This window comes from Strix uralensis, chromosome 11 (genome assembly GCF_047716275.1).
Source record: "Strix uralensis isolate ZFMK-TIS-50842 chromosome 11, bStrUra1, whole genome shotgun sequence".
Lineage (NCBI taxonomy): Eukaryota > Metazoa > Chordata > Aves > Strigiformes > Strigidae > Strix > Strix uralensis.
In genome coordinates this window covers 20421844-20442809 of record NC_133982.1, presented here as the reverse complement: position 1 = coordinate 20442809, position 20966 = coordinate 20421844, and the positions used below count along the sequence as shown (strand labels likewise).

General features: G+C 35.0%; 1 protein-coding gene across 2 annotated transcripts in view; it reads left to right on the top strand.

The window, feature by feature from the left end:
• EFL1 (elongation factor like GTPase 1) overlaps positions 1–20966 on the top strand; it is a 79720-nt gene that overhangs the window by 29315 nt on the left and 29439 nt on the right. The window lies entirely within an intron of this gene.

The following is a 20966-nucleotide window of genomic DNA, read 5'->3' as shown; positions in this document are numbered from 1 at the left end:
GATCTCTAACTTAGTTACCATAGCTGCTCTTACTAGTGCTTAGTTTCTCTTATAAAAAAGAGAACTATAAATGGTCCAGTCATGAAACACTAATTAATTTAATTTGGATGTTGTCTGTAAATTCTTCTGCTTGCTGAGTGGTGTTAGGTGTTGTTAACAGTTAAACTGTAGAGACTGATAATGCAGGTACACAAATAGAAAAATTAACACTAACATAAACGATTTTTTCACATTATTTTGTTAATGAAAGGTGTGGGGAAGCAGTATTTATTATGTCATTTAATGAATGAAAAAGTGTTGTTTCTTTACCAGGAGAGAAAACAATAACTTAAATTGAAATAGTTTTAAAAGCTCACACAAAGGAGATTATTACAGGCAAGTTTGAAATTATTTTGGTTATGTTTCTATGTTAAGAATATTTTGTTTAAATCAGACTACCTCTATCACACCAGTAAGTGTTTTGAGGCATTACTAAGTCTGCATTCTGGGAAATGCGAGAGGAAGTGGAGACAGTTGATTTGCTTGTTCCCATGCAAGTATCTCTCTCTCTCTTTATTTATTTAAACCAGGCAAAGGAAAAGTACAAATGCAGGAAAAACATAATTTTGTAACACTTGATATTTTTGTGGTTGAAGACAATAAAAAGAACTTATTGGCTGATCCTCAAAGTCACAAAGGAAAAATCAGAAGGCAGTATGTGAGGAAAAAGTAATTTGGGCTCATAAGTAAAGATTCAGCAAGTGCATGTCCTCCAGATGCACATAATAGCTTCCTTTTTTCCCCTTCATTTTTGTTATTTTTCTTGTTGCTGTCCTGTAATTTAAGGAAAAATGCCTTTTTTGTTCTATGCAAAAAAAGGGGAGTTTTACTAATGAAAATAGATGTTGGAGGTAGTGTAAAAACGTATTTTAAATAGGCAAAAAGAAGTGGTGTTTTTTTGGTGATAATATCACACACAGATGAAAGGCCTAGGGTTCCCATACTGGGTATTGATTCTTATTTCTAAGTAATTAATGCAAACACTGATGTAAAAACAAAGGAACGTGTTACTCAAAACACTGGTTTAGGTACTTGTATAAGTGCAAGTATGTTTAGGTAGTTGTATAAGTGAATAATGTTGTGCGTTTTTTTTAAAGTTGGCTTAGTGTCATGTTTTTCTGAATAAATAATTGAAGAATTATCAAGTGATACATTTTTGTTAACCAGAATAAAATGTATCTCAAGGCATGTTGCGCATGCAGACTCATGCATGTGCACACATGAATAACATGCATATTAAAATTGGTGTGTATAGTGCTTTTTATCCATGAGTACCACAATAGTCTTGTGTTTGTTAGCATGCAAAAATCAGATTTTTCTTAGAGCTGCCTGTATGACTATTTAAGTGCTTTTTGTGTTTTGTTGAATACCATTAAAAGCAAAGCATTTCCCTTGCCACTAGATTTGTAGTGCTTTAGTGTAATGCTCATAGGAGACTAGATGTTTTCCTGGATATTTTCAGATGCAGTTAGCTATGTGAATATCAAGTGTTCTACCAAATTAAGAGTATTTATTTCTTTAACTTACCAAATGACATTGTTAAAAGTGGGAATCTAGATGTCACTCCTCTTGCCAGCTCACTATGAACTGACTAGCTACATGACAGACTGCTGTGTACCTTGGTTTTTCCATTTCTAAAATGCTTGTTTTCCCATACAATGTTCCTTCATGTCTTAATTATTTATAAAGCACTTATAGGATTCTTGACATGTAAACAAGATGACATGGGAAATGTAGGTGATTACGGATTCATAATTCTGGATTTTTTTTATACCTTTCTGAAGATAGGTGCCATAAAGCTGCAGTTAGCATGGAATGCTGTTATGAGGTGGTATACCTAACCTCATTACAAGGTGTCTAACAAGCGTTTTATTCCTCTAGGACTTGATCGAACAGTTTAGGGGCTTTTAATAAGCAGCCTCTGTTAAGAGCAAAGAGCAGCTGCAAGCAGCGATGCCATTTTAAAGGCCCAGAATGGCTTTCTAGGACTGATGCCAACTAGCAAGCATTACCACCTTCTGTGAAAGCCCTAGGAACAGTCCTGCTGTTGCACCAGCCTTTTATTTCTGTGCAAACATTTGGTGGGCTAATTTCACTCTCTGAATCAGTAATGTGATTATTAAAAAAAAAAAAAAAATAGCCAGCTTGAAGTGATTCCAGCTGCATGGGCTGTTTTATTTTCAGCATACTGTGATCAGTGAACACAGGAGGGCAGTCTTTCTCAAGAATGTTACTGAAATTAGCGGAAAATAGTGAATGAAACAAAGAAAACTCAACCCTTTGTCTTCAGTTTTGGAATACTTACAATTTTTACCACTAACTGCCATTTTATAAAAATAAAATAACCTTGCACTTTTAAGTAGTTTATAGTAATCCAACATTATTCAGGAAAAGGTGTATAATTAAATGTATTTTGTTACAGAATGACATTTTATCTCTATGTACTGTTGAGTTTACCTGACATCATTGTATCTATATTAATTTCCTACCAATTAATGCTTTATGAATGGTTAAATTGTTGAAAAAATTAAATATGTTCAAGTAGTTTCTTTGAGTTAAAGACATAATAATTAATCTGTTGTTTGGCCTCACTCAGTGCTGGAAACTGAAACCATTTTCTTAACTCTATTTTTGCTGTAGTGGATTTAGTCCCTGCAATTACTGCTCCTTGCCGTGCGTGGTTCCAACAAGCAGGCTGAGTAGTTTGTGTTGCTCATTGGGCAATGTAACATAACATGGTGCACAGCTAATGAACTGGTATCAATGAAATTAGAAGTGTATTTTACTGGTCGTCTGATAAGTTTCCTTTACCCTGTTTGCCTTACCTTTTCTGCTGTTCTATTTGTGATTCCATTTCAGGGGATTTGACTTGACAAACTTTATTGCAAAAGAAATAAGAGGTTCGTTACCTTGTTTTCAAATCAATACCAACATATCACTGGAGAGGTAAAAATATGATGTGTCTTAGGTCAGAGGCATAGCACTGACATGTGTCTTTATTGACTTTGAATGGTTAATAGTTTCCTTATAAAGCTTTTTTAGGTTGGGTGTTTTTTAATTCATTGAAGAATTGAAATTGCTTTTGAGTAGCTGTATTTTTTGTTTTTCTGACTGTAGCTTCTTAAGACTATAAAAGGAAACCGTGAGTGTAGTAATTCTATCTGAAGAAAGCCACTTCTAAATTCTCTAGTGCTTCTGGAATGTTCTCTGCTCTAATTTTCAGGAGTTTATTATGAGATCTTAAAGATGTGTTTAGTCTTGCCACTAGAATACAAGGTGTTTTTTATCATATTTAAAAATTGAACTGTGTAAGATTATTTAAGCTAAGGTCATAATACATTCATGTAGCCAAAAATGCCTTTAAGTTTGCTCTTTTGACCACTTTGGGATTATAATATGGAAAAAAAAAAAATCAAATAAGTCTTGGAGGAAAGGAGAGAATGCAGTGAAACATTCTGTATCAGTTTTAAGGCAACTTTTAGTTGTGAAATCTGAGCTTTCATTTAAATGAAAGTTAGATTTCTAAATCTTCCAAATGTGAGGCAAGCACTCTTGATTCTTTGGGGTTTGTATGAGGGCAGATAGTTGCTGATACATGAGGTTTCCCAAATAGTACCAGAAGGAAAACCGCCCAGACTTGTTGGTGTTCGTTGTTGCTACTTATATGCCTGTGGGCAGCACTGGGACTAACAAGAATCAAGACAATTTCATACTATTGCTGCTTGAAGAAGCTCACAGCACAGCAGGAGGCACATGCTACTTAATAGAAGAGATCTAGAAATAGACTGGAAAGAGGGTTTGAGGTGCAAGCAGTTGTCTGTTTATCACCCCTGTGTTTGCTTCAGAAGTGATTTTAAGCCTTGGGACTTCAAATTTATTAAATGCCTATTATTACACTAATACACATTGATCAGAACTCAGGACCAGTGTTAAAGGAGACTGACTCCTTTTCCTCCTGTAAGGGTGGAGAATTGAGTTATGGAGTCATTGCCTCTGGGCAGATGTTTCTCAGCCTTTCAGTAGCTAACTGTGGGTTTAGGTCCCCGATACTAGCTGGCTTATCTCCAAAATTTCCAAATCTTCTGTGTGAGTACTTGGTTGGGTATGATTTTTCAAGTCTCTTTAACATGGGAAGATAGGGATTTTCCCCAGTATTTCACAGTTAATTCTTTAGTCAGCATCAATGTATTATTTGTAGTCTCTCCTTCTATGAAACCGAATATGTCCATGTATAAATAAATGGAGAACAGTTATCTACAGAAACAGCCATATTTATTACTTGGCTAATGAACCTCTTACTTTTTCCAATACTGTAAGAGAAGAAGAGTGTTAAAGTAGTTGGTATCACCGATGTAAAATGGTAATAGAAGTCTTAAGGTGAAGTTTTGTGATAACTGGCTGAGCTCACATCCGTAATGCTGCGTTTGGGATTTTTTCCAGCATACTGGGATACATCACTGATGGTTGAGGAAGATTACCCCACATGTTCATTTGAAGAGCCTGAAAACTATACCCTCCCTCAATCTGCTAATAAAAATTACTTGGAGAATGCTTTTTTCTTTGGTGTTTTTTATTTTTTTTAAACCCGTATTCTCTTTAAAACTAGAATGTCAGTATTGTTTAGTAGGTGGCAGTTTATAGCCGTGTACTCTCTCCTTTCTCCCGATGTGGTTCTAATGGGAACGATCTAACTTGCTTTGATTGTTTGAAAATCTCTAAAGAGACTTGAGTATCCATTACTAAATGAGGATCTATGATAGATGAACCAAAGTGACTTCAGTTTTGTACTCAAAGAATTCAATTTCTGAGAATATCTTGTCTGTTAGTGCCACTGTGAAATACTGCCTGACAAAGTGGGAAACACCAGTTCAGGGATGAACTTGGACACTAGAGCACTAGAGTAAATGACTGAGAGATTCAGCAAGCATGCCTGACTTCAGGAATTAGTGTTTAAGGTTCAGTTTTCAGCAGAGGTGTAAATCGCCTGATTTAACAAGGATCTCTATTTAGACTATATAATTGAACCTTTTATCCCTCTGTACAAAATAGTATTAGGCTGTTTTCCTACTTCTGAATTAAACACGCTGGAGAATTCCCTTTGCAGAAGTAGTTTGCTGTAGAACTCAAACTTACAGAAAGCTGTTCTAAAGGAACATTTCCTTTGTTTAATGCAGTTGTGGGGTTTCTAAAATTCAGTCTGAGAACATGCAGTGTAATTTCAGGAATAGGTACAAAATAATCACTTTAAGCACAAATGCTTTTGCAAATATATGCCTTATTACATGTAAATTCATGTATAGTACTTCAGATGTAAAAAAACCACCATAAATCAAATCTGTTTAGGAATGATTGCAATTACCAATGCAGAAAATAAGTTTTATTCTTAGAGGATTTTAAGTTTTGCAGTTTTATTTATGGAAAATACATCTCATGCTACTGTGATGGTGTTCTTGAATCAGATAGTGACATTTTTGGCAAGAAGTGTGTGCTTTTAATCAGATGGCTATTCCTTTAGCTGTTCTGCTCAGATGAAGTTCAATTTCTATCAGATGAAGTAAGCTTTTCAGCTTCATTGCAAAGGTAGTCAATTCATGTGCTAAAAGGTAGATGTAAAATGTAGGTATTTGTCATAGTATCAAGTCATGGTATACTTCAGGGCAGATAAAAATTAACTGGAATACTGTCTCATAGGTATCATTTAGACTAGACTTTTACGTAAATGTGGAATTATAAAGACATTGGAAGGTATAAAAGCTTACATTAAATCATGAAATTATCCATTTGGATAATCTCTGTTTTCTGTATCTTGGAGATATATTTTACATGTGTGTCCATCTCTGTTCCTAACATAGCTTCTGTCTTGCCAGGCCTCGTATGCGGTGCTGCTTCTTTATTGTTTTGCAGTTTTAATCAGGACAATGTGCTTTTCCCAACACATCCCTAAATAACAGAAACTACATACCTAGATAATCATATTAATGATACAAAATATTTTAATTTCTGATGTCTATCAGTGCTGAAATATACCATGTGTAACTTGGGGGTGGGGGGAGAAGAAACTTGGATCTAGAAATGAGTTGTCTCAAAATGTTATCCTCTCTGTGCCCTGTAGGGGGCAGTGAATGAGTGGTGGATAAACAATTTTTCTAGGCAGTGTAGGTTTTTGTTGGTTATATCTAGTTTGTCACTATTTTTGCATAGTTCTCGACTTCTGAGTAATTTCTCTTAAATCTTACCTTTTTCAACTGTAGTACATCAGGAAGTTATTTTCTGTATACGTGGTTTTTAGCAATAGAAAATTGATAGTTCTCTTGAATTTGTGATGTTCTCTATTTCTGATAATCTCTCGTCCCAGGTTATGCAAAAGTGAAACTCCTTTACATGGCTTTGAATGAGGCTTTTCCCTATCTTTATCCTGTGAACAAAACAGTTCTGAATAAAAAAATTGGTGTTTTTCTTTGCTTTTCACTGAGTTTCAGTTTCTACTGACATATGCAAAGCTGTCTGATAAGGTTTATATTTTAAGTTGAATATCAAATGATCTCAATATTGCATCTGAATTATGGTGATGATGATTCCTTGACAAATTAGGGTAGTTAGAGAACTGTCATGTAATTTTCCATGTGTTTCTTTACTAGAAGTAGAAATAGGAACCAGGTAACTTGTTTTATCTTTTAAACTGTTTTCTTATTCCCATTTAATGTGAAGCCAGAGGGCACTGTTTTTCATAGAATACAAAAATATGTAGCTATTTCAATTTTGGGTAAAGGTCTCACATGGATTCACAGCACTGTCAGCGTAGTGAAAACTTTGGATTATGGTTTTTAATGTGCATTTCTTCATGCAGAAAATCTACAAATGTTTTGACTCTAAATTAAATTAATTTCACGGAGTATTCTGAAAGCCAAACATCTACAATCAGTGTGGTGCCTACTTATTAGCTCAATTCAGAAATAATGTACTGGTTTCAGAGGCAGTGTAGTGTTAAGCAAAGCCACTGTCATGAAAATATCTTGTTTAGCTTCCTTTTTTGTCTTTAATACTTCCTTTGTCCTGAGAAAAGCTACTGTTTTATGTGAAAAAGAGATGGGAACGTTCTCCTCTGTGAATGTTTCTTTAACTTTCATGGCTACACTAACTGTATTCTGCACAGTAATAGCCAGGCTGTAGAAATTAGGCTTGACCTCCCTCAGCTGTCTTTGGAGTGTTAACATGTCTCTGAAATCTACCCTTTTTCCCCTAAGCTCTCCACCCCAAATCTTAGTGTTAACCTCCTGTTTTCTCTTTGGATTCCACGTTTCTCTCTGACTTACCATCTGTTTTTATTTTGATTACCTTAGTTATCCCATGTCAATAAAATAAGACTAAATGAGAATATTTGAGTTAACCACAACCTAAGCAAATGCAAAAGCTCTTCTCCTAACTGCCATTGTTTATGCAATATAAACCACTAATCTGTGAGGGCAATTTATTTGAATGTGTTTTAAATTCCTGCTGGAGTACTTCCTAATCTTAGCCAGGCCTCCTGTGTAATGGAGAGGGGAGCGGGATACACGCTTTCACACCCGCATGTGAATAAGTGTTTGTCTTATTGTGTAATAGACCTAGTGCCTGTAATATACAGCATTCTTGCAATAAATACCATCTGTGGTTGTGAAATGCCTCTACTTCTACATTTGAACTAGCCACAAAGGCCTTTTATTACTTTGTATATTTCTCTTTTGCTTCCATTGTCAGTTGTTACCAAAATTTCTTCAAGGAGTTCAGAAAAAGCAGGGAGGGAGTTGCAGTGAGGGCATGGGAGTCTGAGCGAGGAAGACCAGTTTGGAATCAATTCTGCACACAACCCCACTGAACACGAATGCGGTTGCCGAGAATCGAAATCCTGTGTAACAAATGGGAAGGTTACAAAGTCAAGAGATTGTTAATAAAGGCTATGTTTTAGTGAGTTATTTTCTAATAATATTTTCCCGAAATTTTGATGTTGTTTCATGCTTCACATTAAATTGGAAAAGTGTTGTGAGGGTTGTTTGGCCTGTGTCAGGGTGTGAGTCATGAAGTTGGCTTTGTCTGGCTTGTGAACTGTGGGGGGGAGTTAAGGCAGAGCTATATTTAGGAGTATCAACTGATGTCAAACTGTGGAGCACTGCTAAACAACAGTGTTAAAGGGGCAGCCCTGGATAGTTTAGACTCAAAGTTTAGATTGTTTGTAGTGGTTTATACTGTAGTAAATATCAGCTTTTCCAATTATTTACTAGAAATACTCTTCTGCAGAAGTTGCAAGCCAAGCAGTGTGAGTTTCAACTTCATTTGTACTTATCTAGGAATAGCCATTCTAATTTCATTGTCAAAACTGTATGAATTGAAAATAGCAAGCACCTTACGTGTTTCAGAATCTCACTGAAGACAGTGGGACTGCAGTAGGAGAATTGCAGTGAATTTAAGGACCCCAGCTGAGACATGAGTCAAAGATTTCCTTCCAGAATGGAGATGATTTCTGTCATCCTGATGAATTTGAAACAGGCAGGTTTTTCAAAGGCACTTGGTGTTGGTTTAAGCACACTTAAAGTTATTGACTTGAATGTAGGCAGACCTGAGCCAAGATGCTGTACTGGTGGGGAAATAGAAAACCCACACTTGGAATGTATAGATTATGCAGTTGTTTAAATTAATGTATGAGGGATACGTCAGTTTATCTGTTACTGTCATTTTAAGCTTCATTGGCTAAAGTATTGTCATTGCAAACTTTGATAGAAATCTGTTTTGGTGACTAATTGGACTTCTGAAACTTAATATTGAGCAACAAATATTCATTTAAATACTTAGTGTTTTCCAAGTGTCATATGTTAAGGTTTATACAAATCATGCTTTACGCAATATTGAAGTATTGGGTTAACCATTGTGAGTTGCATGGCTGTGAACCTGTTGATCTAGATGAAAATGCGAAGCTGCTGGTAGTTCCTGTTACATCAGTTATTTTCACTTATACATCAGCAAAGACATTCAAACCAATTCCCTCTTCCCAAAACCCTCTTTAGTCTGCTGGGGTTGTTGAGGACAAGGAGGTTGAAAGCACACGTGATGAATTCTAAAGACAGCCTGCATAGTTCATTGACGCAGAGAGCTCTGTGTTGAGAAGCTTTCAAAACGGGACCTAAGATGTTTGGAATCCTGATGGTTACATTTTTCGGAGCTTTTCCACAAAAGACTAATTGTCTTGTGACGTTCAAAAAGCAAGTTCTCTGAGCAGTGGCACTAACAAAGCCTGGATTCCTGTGGACTGGTGTCCTTAAAATCCTCAGCTTCCCTCTGACCTCGCCTATCCTGCAGTTGTGCGTGTCCCAGTTGGCCAGCCAGGATGCTCATGCTGGTCACCAGGCAGCTGCTTCCAAGCGGGATATATAATGATCGTGTTTTGCCTGCCCTTTTTTCAGTGAGCTCACTAATTTTGGTCTCCCTTCAGTACTTGGCCATTGATTTTACATAACTTGTGGAAACTTAATTATATCTGAACCCTTTCCTCTCTCTCACTGGTAAACTTAGTGGAAGTTGACAACATGTTTAAAAGTTGTTGAGGGGAGAGTGTGTGATTACAGGACTTGCGTTTACTTTGGAAATGAGACTAAAAACATATTCCATTTTTAACAGATTCTTTTGTGTACATAATCCCACCAGGAAGTATGACATACTGTGTTGGAAGCATTGCTTCTCAACCAAAAAAGTCATTTAAGTAATCAGCCATTCTTAGTCGAAATACTTTTCATTTTTAGGAGAAAAGGTTAACCTACACAGAACTCTTCCAAAGCATTTAAAGCTGATACCTAGCAGTAGCAAATGGCCACGTTTCTTTTGTTCAGAAGAGCAACTGATGTTCTGTGTTTTAAGATTTTTCTTTGTCTTGAAGCAGCAGCCGAGCCACTGCTGTTGCTTGTGAGTGATACATAATACTACATCTGTGGACTCTTCTGCTTAGTCAGCATAATGTTAGCCAGACTGGTCTAGTTTCTGAGGGGGGAGTGGTGGGGCATGGAGACAGATTAACTTGTTTCAGGACCCTGAAGTGTTAGCTGCACTTTCTGCATGGTCAGGAGGGAGAAAAGCTCTCTTAACTAGTTTAATAAGATGCTCATTGTTAAACCTGTACTTCTGGTTGACTTCATCATGCCATAGGAGTTTCACTGTGATTAATATGTTGATTTGCCTTTTCTTGGACAACATGTCAGAAGCAGTGTCTCTTACAAATGTATTAATGCTTTGTTAGTTGCAGGAGTGAAAATTGGGTGAGAGGGAAAATTGCCTCTTTATTAGATTAGTGTTACTCTGTTCATTTAGTATCCTGAATTGGCTCACCCGGAGTCTGGCAAATGCTAGTGCTGGTGCTGGGAAGCCAGAAGTAGAGGGCAAGCTTGCTCTTTTTGATGGCAACTGGCTGCTGGATCATCCTAGCTGTATTTGAGATGCTGTACTTAGACTGCCTTTTGGGGTGGGGTCTCTCTTCCTTTTATCCTCCAGTGCAAATCAAGCACTCAGTGACTAGTGTTATTACTGTTGAAAAGGAAATTAAACACTAAGGGTTTTCCAGATGTGGAAGTGCTAAAGCTCCAAACTCCCTTCCTGGTATCTTTTGTCAGTATGAGGCTCATGTCTGCTTTTAGCAAATGAAAAGAGGAATGTTGGGGATGTTATCATTGCCTGTAGACTGATGGGATATAAATAAAATTAAATCTTCCTAGTTTTTTGCAAGGGGGCGTTAAAAATGAAGATTAGTTCTATTTAATTTCTTTTCTCCATTTTGAAATAGAGGAACATTTTAAAGTCCAATTCAATTATGTGGTCTTCTGAACTGCACTAGTCTTAAGAATTCTTGTATCTTAGGAATGATCTGTATATTTTTTCCCATTTTCTTCTTAACCTAAAGTTAAAAAAAATGAATAAGTTGCAGCATTTTAGGAAGTCAGTTATATGGACTACAAATTACAGTAATAACTCTCAATGATACATTAACTGAAATAATCAGAAATTACAGGGGAAATGGCAGTCTTTTTTCCTTTGGGAAAAAAAAGGTTGAGGTGATAAGGAGTAGCAGTCTTAATTTTAAGGTGTTTTTTAAAATGTTTTAAATAGACATGATTTTGGTATGCTTAGTTTACACAGAGGCAGGCCAGAAATGCTTAATGTGAAGCTGACCTGTAAAATTCATGATTTATATAGTTCTAATTTTGTGGAAAAATAAGAAATTTTTTTTATTGTGGTGACAAAAAGACCTATTTTAACCAGAATAATGAAGGACTAGCAGAACATTTTCTCCAGAATTTTAGTATTTTGTATTTCTTAGGTACTTTTCTCAGTGACTAATGTGTGTGTTTTGATACAGCTTTTTGGAATTCTGCCTTCACTTTTCACTAAAAATTTGTCAATATTCTAGCTAAATTTTATCTGATGTGTTTGGAGCATATCTCCGCCTTTCAATCTGAGATCAGTATTAATGGCCGTTATAGGGTTTTGTGTGGCAGTAACTTCTTTATTTTTTTTTTTTTTATTTGAATGCATTTTCTGCTTATTTTGGAATCTATTTTGCTATTAAACTGAAGTGCATGATAAATAACTGATTATCAGTAACTTCCTAGGCTGCTGATACAACAACTGTGTTTAAGGCATCCCCTGTTCCCCCTCATACCATCTGTTTGTACACCCATTATGTCAAATGGTCCTAATCTGAGGCATTGGAAAGGTGCTTTCTTTTGTTAGAATCTTTCTTCTCATTAGTTATTTCCCAAAATATTATTGCTTGTATCTACAAATGAACTATTAAGGTTTCTATTAGCTTGAGTTCAGATTTTATAATATTCTTTATCCTTCTTGAAAATTATTGTATTTAAAATAAACATCAACTTCTGCATTACGTAGACTGAAATGATCCATTATTCATGGTATTTTGGAACACTTCAAGCCATATTTCCCAAGGCAACAAAATAAGCAAGCAGAAATCACTTACAGGCAGATGTAGAGGGGAGGTGAGAGGGTTGCCTTTAAAGGAGAGCATTAGGCATTGGGTCAGGTCTTGGAAAATTGAATTTTAATTGGTTACTTGCATGTCTTACAAGTTAACAGGATAAATGGTCAATGACTCAGTAGGGCATTTCCCACAGGATATTGTACACGTTTGGTAATTGGTATGCTGCTTCTACTTGTGATGTCTGAAATATCCTAGTAACTGATTAGTCTACCTTTGCATTTACCTGATGTATTGCATGATAAAGGCCTCATTCTTTTTCTAACTGATGGAATGTAAATCAAGTATATTGGGATTCTACAGTTAAACAAATTTTAAAATCAGCATAAGGATGGACAAAATTTAATGAACTTTTAAACTAACTACCATTGTCTTTTGTAATTGGCACTTACAGTAGTAGATTCTGAATTCCCCATGTACCTTAGGATATGTAATGCAGAACTTGTAGCAATATGTTCATGTAGCTTTTTCTAGGCAAACATGAAAAAACCTCCAATACTTTTACAGATTAAAATTAATTCCTTGCAAGATCAGTGCCTGAAGGCCTCATTAATTTTAACACCACTTATAATTGATTCTGGGAAGTAACAGATGTTACTTATATTTTATAATCTTCAATTTAAGAAACAGTATGTACATGAAGTCTGCCCGTTTTCAGGACACATTACTAAACCTGAATAAAACCTAAAATGTCGTTTTCTCTTAATGGTTGGTTGGGTGTTAGACTATTGCATAACTAGTCTGATTTATGAAGAAATCTTTTGATGTTATTGATCTGTTAGCTGAGATCAGTTATTGTGCTCCGTTGTGAGAAGCATTTCGTCAAGAAATTAGAAGAATTCAGTTTGCTATTGTGCTTAAAACCCTAATGGACTTTAGATCTTCACTTGCACCTTGCCTCAAGTACTCTCATAAAAATATTAAAATATTGTATGGGGGTTTCTGCCTTTTCAGTGTCTAGTTAAAAACAAATATTGAACTTTACTACATTTTTAAGTAGAAAGGCGCTGCCTCCATCTCCTTTCCTCTAATGTTAAACACTTTTCATGCTTCATCTGATAGAGCACAATTGATTCAGTGCTCCCTTCTCCTCTCAGCCTCGGGCTGTTGCCTCCCCCTTTTCTGCCTTCTGAACTTCTATATACATTTAAATGTAGGTGAAATATTTTTAAAATATTTTAATAAACTGAGAAGTGATTGTTTTTATTAGTACTTCTGATATATAATTTATTCATGTTACAGACCTAAGAAAACAGGATCCTGTTTTAATAGATTTCCAGAACTAAGCATGTATGCATAGCTAAGATTGTTAATGGTCATCCTGTAAAAGAGTAGAATTTCTCCACTTTTTCCTAATGTAACTACTATGATATATTCTGCGAGCCAGGGAGGTTTATTTTAAAATATTTTGAATTTTCTCTTCTTTAATGTCCAAATATAAGCAATATAAATTTTGTCTTTGCTAGAGGACTGCTGGAACGTAGAGGTTTGTCTTGTTCTTCTACTACTTTGAGGGTGAAGAATCTCAGGTCTTTTAGTATATGTTCCTTTTGCAAGCTTAATCAAGTATTAATATCAAGCCTAACTAAAGTATTCTACCAAACAATTCAGTGTTTTCCTGGGGGTTTTGTGTCATTTTTTCATAAATAAGATTTATTATCAATTTGTAATTATGTACAGAACAGCTTTATGAAGGGTCAGTAGCTCAATGTTTTCCTGTCTTCTACAAGGCAGATATCAGCATTGTAGCTGAAGTCTTGGAGAGTTTCAGTGTAGGAATTACAAACAAAAGAACTTTTTTCTTAAATACTTTTCTCATTGAACCAGTAGAAATCATAAGTAGATGACTAGCATGTGTTTATCTGTGGGACAAAGTAGGGAGGCTTCCTAGAAATACCCAGAGCTACACCTGGGAGACATTTCTTATCTCAAAAAAAAAAAAAAAGACTTTAGAGAGCATAGTTATAGTCTCTTGTCTTGAAGGCTTTCTTTTTCCTTAGAGGGTTGGTGGGCAAAATTTTTTCCCTTGCATAGGATGTTCCATATGAATTCAGTTGATCTGTTTTCCAGTATAATATGTAATTTCATGTATTTACAAAAGCACATTTACTACTACTAATAAAAAAACAATAAACCAACATTTCAGAGGACTTTGAGATTATCAAAGTAAATATGTTGAAACAACCATTCCTAAATTCCATTTGTTTGCAACAACAACCATGCTGAACTGCCTCTGAAGTTCTTGTAGTCATTTAAAAAAAAATTAAGTAAATTCAGATGTGTTGCTGTCAGGTCAAATTAAAATCATTTATTCAAAGTAATTATCTAAAATTTGGTTTGTATTTCAGAAACCCTTGAAGAGTTTTGTATGGTGCTAAATGCTTTCCACATGCAGTAATAGAAGTATTAATTTCATGTACAGGCTAACCGAAGTGAGTTCCAGTGCCTATGTGGTCACATTGTACAAAGATCTGTCCACATATTTACTGTTGTTCAGTATCGCTGCTTTCAAGAGATGTCAAGTTGAGCTGGTGTGTGGAAAAGGAATTATAATGTGTAGGCGCAGGCAAAATATATTACATGTATACTGCTGAGTAGAACTACTAACATTTTTATAAAACTACAAAAGGCACCATTTAGTGCCTTTATCAAGAATGCTTTACAGTTAAATGATTAAAGTAACTTAAATTGGAGTAAAGATTTTTTTTTTTACTTTTTTTTTTGGTGAAGCTACGAGTGCACTGATTTCATAATACGTAAAGAGGAATGGGAGTGGGTTACAGATCTAAGCATGGAATTTCTTTCTAAGTTTCTGTGCTATAATTAAATTTAAGCCTAAATATTTAAAAATCAGGATCATTTACTTTAGCTTTGAGCTCCAAAAATAAGTATGGCATGACAAAAGGAATAATTCTGTAGCATGAGAAAAACATCATTATCTGAAATACTTTCATCTTCTATCTTTATTTGCCTCATTAAGCAACTTAAGGAAATCAATATTTCATTTTGACTACACCTATTTGTAAACCCAGAAGTCAGGTTCGGAATGTTAATTCTATTTACTTTAAGGTAAATTTGTACTTTAGCAAGCAAATTCCTGACTCAGCTTTGGTGTCTGCTTTTTCACAAAGATTGAGTGCAGGTAGATCTCTATTCCATTTGCTTTATCATTTTAAAGATGTTACTATTTACCATAAAGGTTTTTTTTATAGTTTCTTTAAAATTGTTTTTAGTCCAGTCTGAGAAAAGTATAGGAAAGTTCATAATTAGAATTGTCAACTCAATCAACTACTTGATGATTCAGTAGTAAAGCATTGGGGTGCTTCTTGTGTCAAAGGTCACTTCTTGTGTTTAAGGTCTTATCGGATGATTGTGTCCCTTGGGGAGAGGGAATTTTGTTATAACATTATTAATAATATGGCTGAGTTTACTCTCATCTGATCAGAAAGTTATGCTCAATTTGCCCTCAAACTGCTCTGAACCTAAAAGTAAAGTTTTACAATAAAAGTATAACTTAACACGTTTGTACTGAGGAACTGAATTCATGTTTCTGCTTGTTAATCTCTAGCACATATTTAGGTAGAACTTGTTTCTTTGAAACTCATGAAGAAACAGGGACAGAGGCTTCTACAGTCTGTTGGATACTGCTGATTTTTAGAGATTGAGCTCAAAAAAACACATTGGGAAAGAGGAAATGAAATACAAAATAAAATATTAAATTAACTTTTGTAAAATGATTGGAAAGTACTGAGAACAGCTGAAATCATGCACATACTTTACAATATTCTGTCTTCCATACAAGCAATTTCACTTGCCTCAGAAGCAAGTAAGAACAATTGAGGGGGAAGTGCACAATTACAGATGAGAAGAGGAGGCTCACCGGCAATCTGTGCTAACATGTGGACTGTATTAGGGAAAAAGTTGATGAAATCTCAACTAGAATGTGGTCTGTGCCTTGATTTACATTCCCTTCCCTTCCAGAAACAGTTTCTAATATAGAAAGGTCAAGTTCTGCCCCCAGATGTCTCAATGCAGCGCCCATGAGACTTAAGAGAAACAGGCTTAAAATCTGAGATGATAAATGTGTAATACAAGGTATTCTTAAGCCATGGTAGCTACTTGTCCGAAGTCCCTACAGTTACCATCATTTAATCCCAGTAGTTTATAAAACATTTTAAGATTCTTCAAATATAAAAGGCACACTGTTGTAACTGAGTTTGATCCTACCAAAAGCCAGTTTCCCCTTGCAAAATTCCTCCTTTTTTTTTTTTCTTCCCCCCAGCCCCCTTTTTTAATTAGGGGTAGTAATGAAGCATGGAGGCTGATGCCTAAAGTGTATGTGGAAACAGTGAACCAGTATCAGACACCCTAATCAGTAACAGTGTGCTAATGGTATAATCTTTTCTAGGCTTATGTAATGGGAAAAGGAGAATTCTGTGGATAGATTTGAAGGAGAATGATGATTGGAATGGAGTTATTTTCTTTTTATGATTTTAATAATATTTGGTAAATATGTTTTGCCTTTCTGTTTGTTTTAGTTGGCTTTTAGCCTATTTACTTTCAGAAGAAACTGGAAACATCTAAAAGCCAATCATATTTTTAAGGTGGATTTGTGGATTTATTTTCTCATACATGTTTTTTAAAGCACCTTTTAAAAATACTTGTTTTCAAATATCTCTCACTAGGGAGGAAAAAAACCTATTGGTGTTACTGCCCAAAGAAAATTATAGAGGTCTTACTCTGTTTGTACACTCCCTTTGAAACAAAAGCCACATGCTTGTTTAAAGATTTAAGATTGTGTAGTTTTATAAAAGTTTGCATCATACCTCCTTTTACATGAATTACGAATGAGCTTGCGTGGTCTTTCTTCACTGATACATAGTGCAGTACATGGAGCATTTAAACTAGGAGGTTTTGCATATTGTTAAGTCTTAATCTTTCTAAACAAACAACGTTGGTAAGAAATTATATATTTCAGTGCAGACAGAGACTTACTGGGAAGATTAAGGGTAGCTTTTTGCTTTACTTTGTTCCTTACGGTGTTAGTCCAAAACTTGACATGTCTCCATTCCAAAGCGGCCAAGGATTCTTAAGTGGTGATATCATCAGTGAGAGAAGATAAAGATCCACTGAACTAATGTGCTGAGGCTAGTAACAGTGTGGCAGAAGTTAAAATTTAAACAGCTTTCATTCTTCTTTGTTTGATTTTTCACACTGCAAACTAAATTATTTCCTTATCTGATTGAAAAAGTTATGCATGGTGGTGGTGTCTGCTTCATTTTTTGCATCTTGAAAGAACATTAAATGCTAAGTCTTTCTACATCAAGGGAAACTAATTACATGTATCTTCAAAGTGATCTATTATGTGTTTGGATCTTTATAGCTGAATTCAGCTGGAAAAGTGTACTTTAAAGGCAGCAAAATTATTGTCTAAGGTGTAGTGGTTACCAGCAAGACATAGAAGCAAAAAGTAAATGGAGACTGTCTTAAATCTCCTACTCCTTTTGAAAATTTCAGTCATGATATTCTTATCTATTTTTACCATTTTAGTTTCTATCATGTGGTAAAAATACTGGTGATACAAGTAGGTATATACCTGATTTAATATTCTTATCTTGTAGGACAAGTAATAGAAAGGACTCAACAAAAGAAGGACCTTTGTAAATCTCACATTTCTCCATCTGTGTAATAATTCTTCCTGATATACACCATAACTTGGTCTACTTTTAAATGACAAAAAACAAACTCTGAGGGTCTTTCTTAACATTCTTTCACAGGCTTTTAGTGAGTTCCTTGTCTGTTAAGAGGAAGCCTTATTTTCAGCCTACAGATTGACAATTACAGTTAAAATAATAAATTTAATACTTTGAAATATGTTTATTGTTGGTCACTGAGAATGATTTGTCAGAGTAGTCTGAATATAGTCTATGTAAAATGTAAGCAACTGGTTACATTTCTATAAATGTGGACAATTAATATATGCTAGCAAAAATCTGTTTGATACACAATTATGTGTATCAAAGCATCTTTAGGATAAGAGAGATAATTTGTAATCTTTTTAAAATTATATCCCCACATAATATTTGAAGTCTTGCCTGTTTCTTTTAAAGATGGTATCAAGTTCATAGAACTAATGCTACCCTGTCTGGGTGTTTCCATCTGAGTGTTAAACTTTGCAAAATTACCTTTCTTTCAGTGAAGTCCTTGGCACCTAGACAGAGCCCTGGAGAGTGCTATTTTTCAGTGCCCGTTGCTATTCAAGTCCAGTTGAGTTCAGGCACTGTGTTTCTTTACTGATGAGTAGTTATGTGGGAATGCTTTTTCAAAACAAAAATATTATTCTGCAGTAGGAGCAAAGCATTTAGATGATGAATTTAAGAAAAAATAATCTAGTCTCATACACCCTATCAAATACTATATGGTATCCTTTGGTAGGCTTGATTTTTTTCATTGTAGGTTCTCTACACTGTAATCTCCTTAATCTCAACAGGACTATGCACAAGAAGAAAATACAGTAGTAACTGTTTAGTAGATACGGCTTTTTGCCTTACATTAGAAAAATCTGTAAAGGTGATTTGACTCCTGACTGGGAAGAAAAGGCTTTGCTACCGTACAGTGTTAGAAGTAGTGTTACACAGTGTATCAAAGTATGTGATATTTCCAATACAGAGTTTTTAATAAGCTCTTGTATCTTTGAAGTTTACACACTCCCCCAAACAGTTAGAATTCAGCATTTTCTTTTGTATAGAAATTAAGTTACACACCAGAGACAAAACTAATATAAAGCAGTTTCCTGATGAAGTTAATACATTTAAAAATTCCTATAGACATTTCTAACTCCAGATGCTCTTAAAAATAAATAAAGCAATGTACAACAAACTGCCTCCCAGTGTGCATGTTTGTGTTGCAGACTGCATACTTTGTAGACTAGGTTGCTCTCTGAGAGATGACTATTTAAAAAAACTTGAAATACTAAAAAGCATTGCATTTTTTAAGCTAACCTGAACCAAAAGAGCAGTAGCTTGTCTCACACGCCTTACTTAAGCAGTTTTTTCTTACCTTTGGTTCCTTTCTTTTTAAAAATTATTGTGCTAGAAAAAGAGATGCGAAATAAAATGTGTATGTTCTAATGATGTTGTTCTTCAAGGGCTGAACAGGAGAAAACCAATCTTAAAATGGGAGTTGTATTTATAAGCTTAATTTTGGAGTGTCTTTTCTAAGTCCATTCAAGTAATTAACATATTAATACACATTTGAGATCTGTGATCTCAAGTAGTATGTGTAATTTTCAGTGGGATCAACGATAAGTAGGTTTTAAGATTTATGTATCAGCATAATTAGTAGAATTCTTCCATAGACATGTCATGTGGTACTTTGGAATTAGTTATGTTACATCTTCCTCTAACATTATTCAGCAGACACATTAGCAGTTACTTACTCATAGTCATATTATGCAAAAAGTGTCCAAGAACCTTTAATCTTTATGGATTTTTTTTGCCAACATTTGTTACTAAGAATTTGTAAATTAAATAGGTTCATCGGGAATGGACACTGCTCTATGCTAACTCACAAAGTTAAGCAATTAAAACACAGTGTAAGGCTAACTGATTTTCGTGAAAACTGACAGATTTTTTATTTTTAGTGTGTTATTTTTGCCAGACACTAGTATAATTCATGTATTTTTACCTTCAACGTGAAACAGAAGAGCAGAGTTTTCCTTATGGTAGTAAGAGTACAGTATTGTGTGTTAGCAAAAGAGTGAGTCTATCTGAAGTAAGACTTGGTGACTTGATTTCTCTGGTTCACATTACACTGTGAAAAGAAGCTGTTCACCTCCCACTCTAAATCATTTTCCTTTTACCAGCTGGAGAAGATCACAATAAAATGGACCCATCCCTTTTCTCAGTCCCTGGTGGTGGTGATGATCCAGCATTTGTTTTTCATTCAAACCACATGTTGAATAAGTGGAAAAAAAGGAAATACATGCTGGTCATAGGTCAGGTGCAACATGGAGTTTATACAGATTTATTTCTTTGTAGCATCTGCTATCCTGCATTTAAAGCTGTTGAATGTTTTTCTGCTTCCAGTGATTTTGAGGCAGGTTTTCTTAAATAGTGACATTTTGGGTTTTGGCATATCCTGCTGGCCAGACATTCAGCCTTCAGAGCTGTAGGAACAGTCTGATTCTGCAGATGATAACTCTGCAGCAGACTGGCTTTTCAGAATTTAAACTCCCTCATGATCTCATAGGGTGGAAGCTCACCCTCTTTGTTTCTGGCCTCAAATAATGAAGACTAGGCCAAAATAAGAACCTGGAAAAGTATTAGGGTGATAATGGGGAGCTGGGGTTAAGAACTTCTCAGTTTATCACTACTTGGGCATGTAGGAGAGAATGATGAGGAAGGACCCCAAATATACAGCAATCTACAAATGCAAATTTAATTTTTAAGCAGGTATAGATTACAGGCTAAAAGTATCAGTTTTCTCATAATAAAAGCTACATATGCATTTAATTTATACTCTATTAGAAGTACTGCAATGCTCATTGCTTACGGTTGAAGGCGAATCAGGAAAAGTGACTGTATATATCAATATCAGCTTTATTTGTTGTCTTTATTACTCAAACACTTCTGGTAGTGTTTTTATAGTTCTGACTAAATTACAAATGATGTCCTGTTGGTTAGGAGTTTGAAGGCAGTAATTTCAAGTTGTCTTAAATATGCCAGCCAGCCAGCCAAGACTAAATATGCATTTACAGCAGCTATTTTGCAGATTTATAGCTAATATTTTTTTCTATATTTTTTCTTATCACTACAATTTAAGCTCTGTTTTCTCCAACTTGCCAGCATTATAAAATATATTAGGATTAGAATTAATAGCTTACTATGTGATAAAGTAAATTTTATAAGATTCA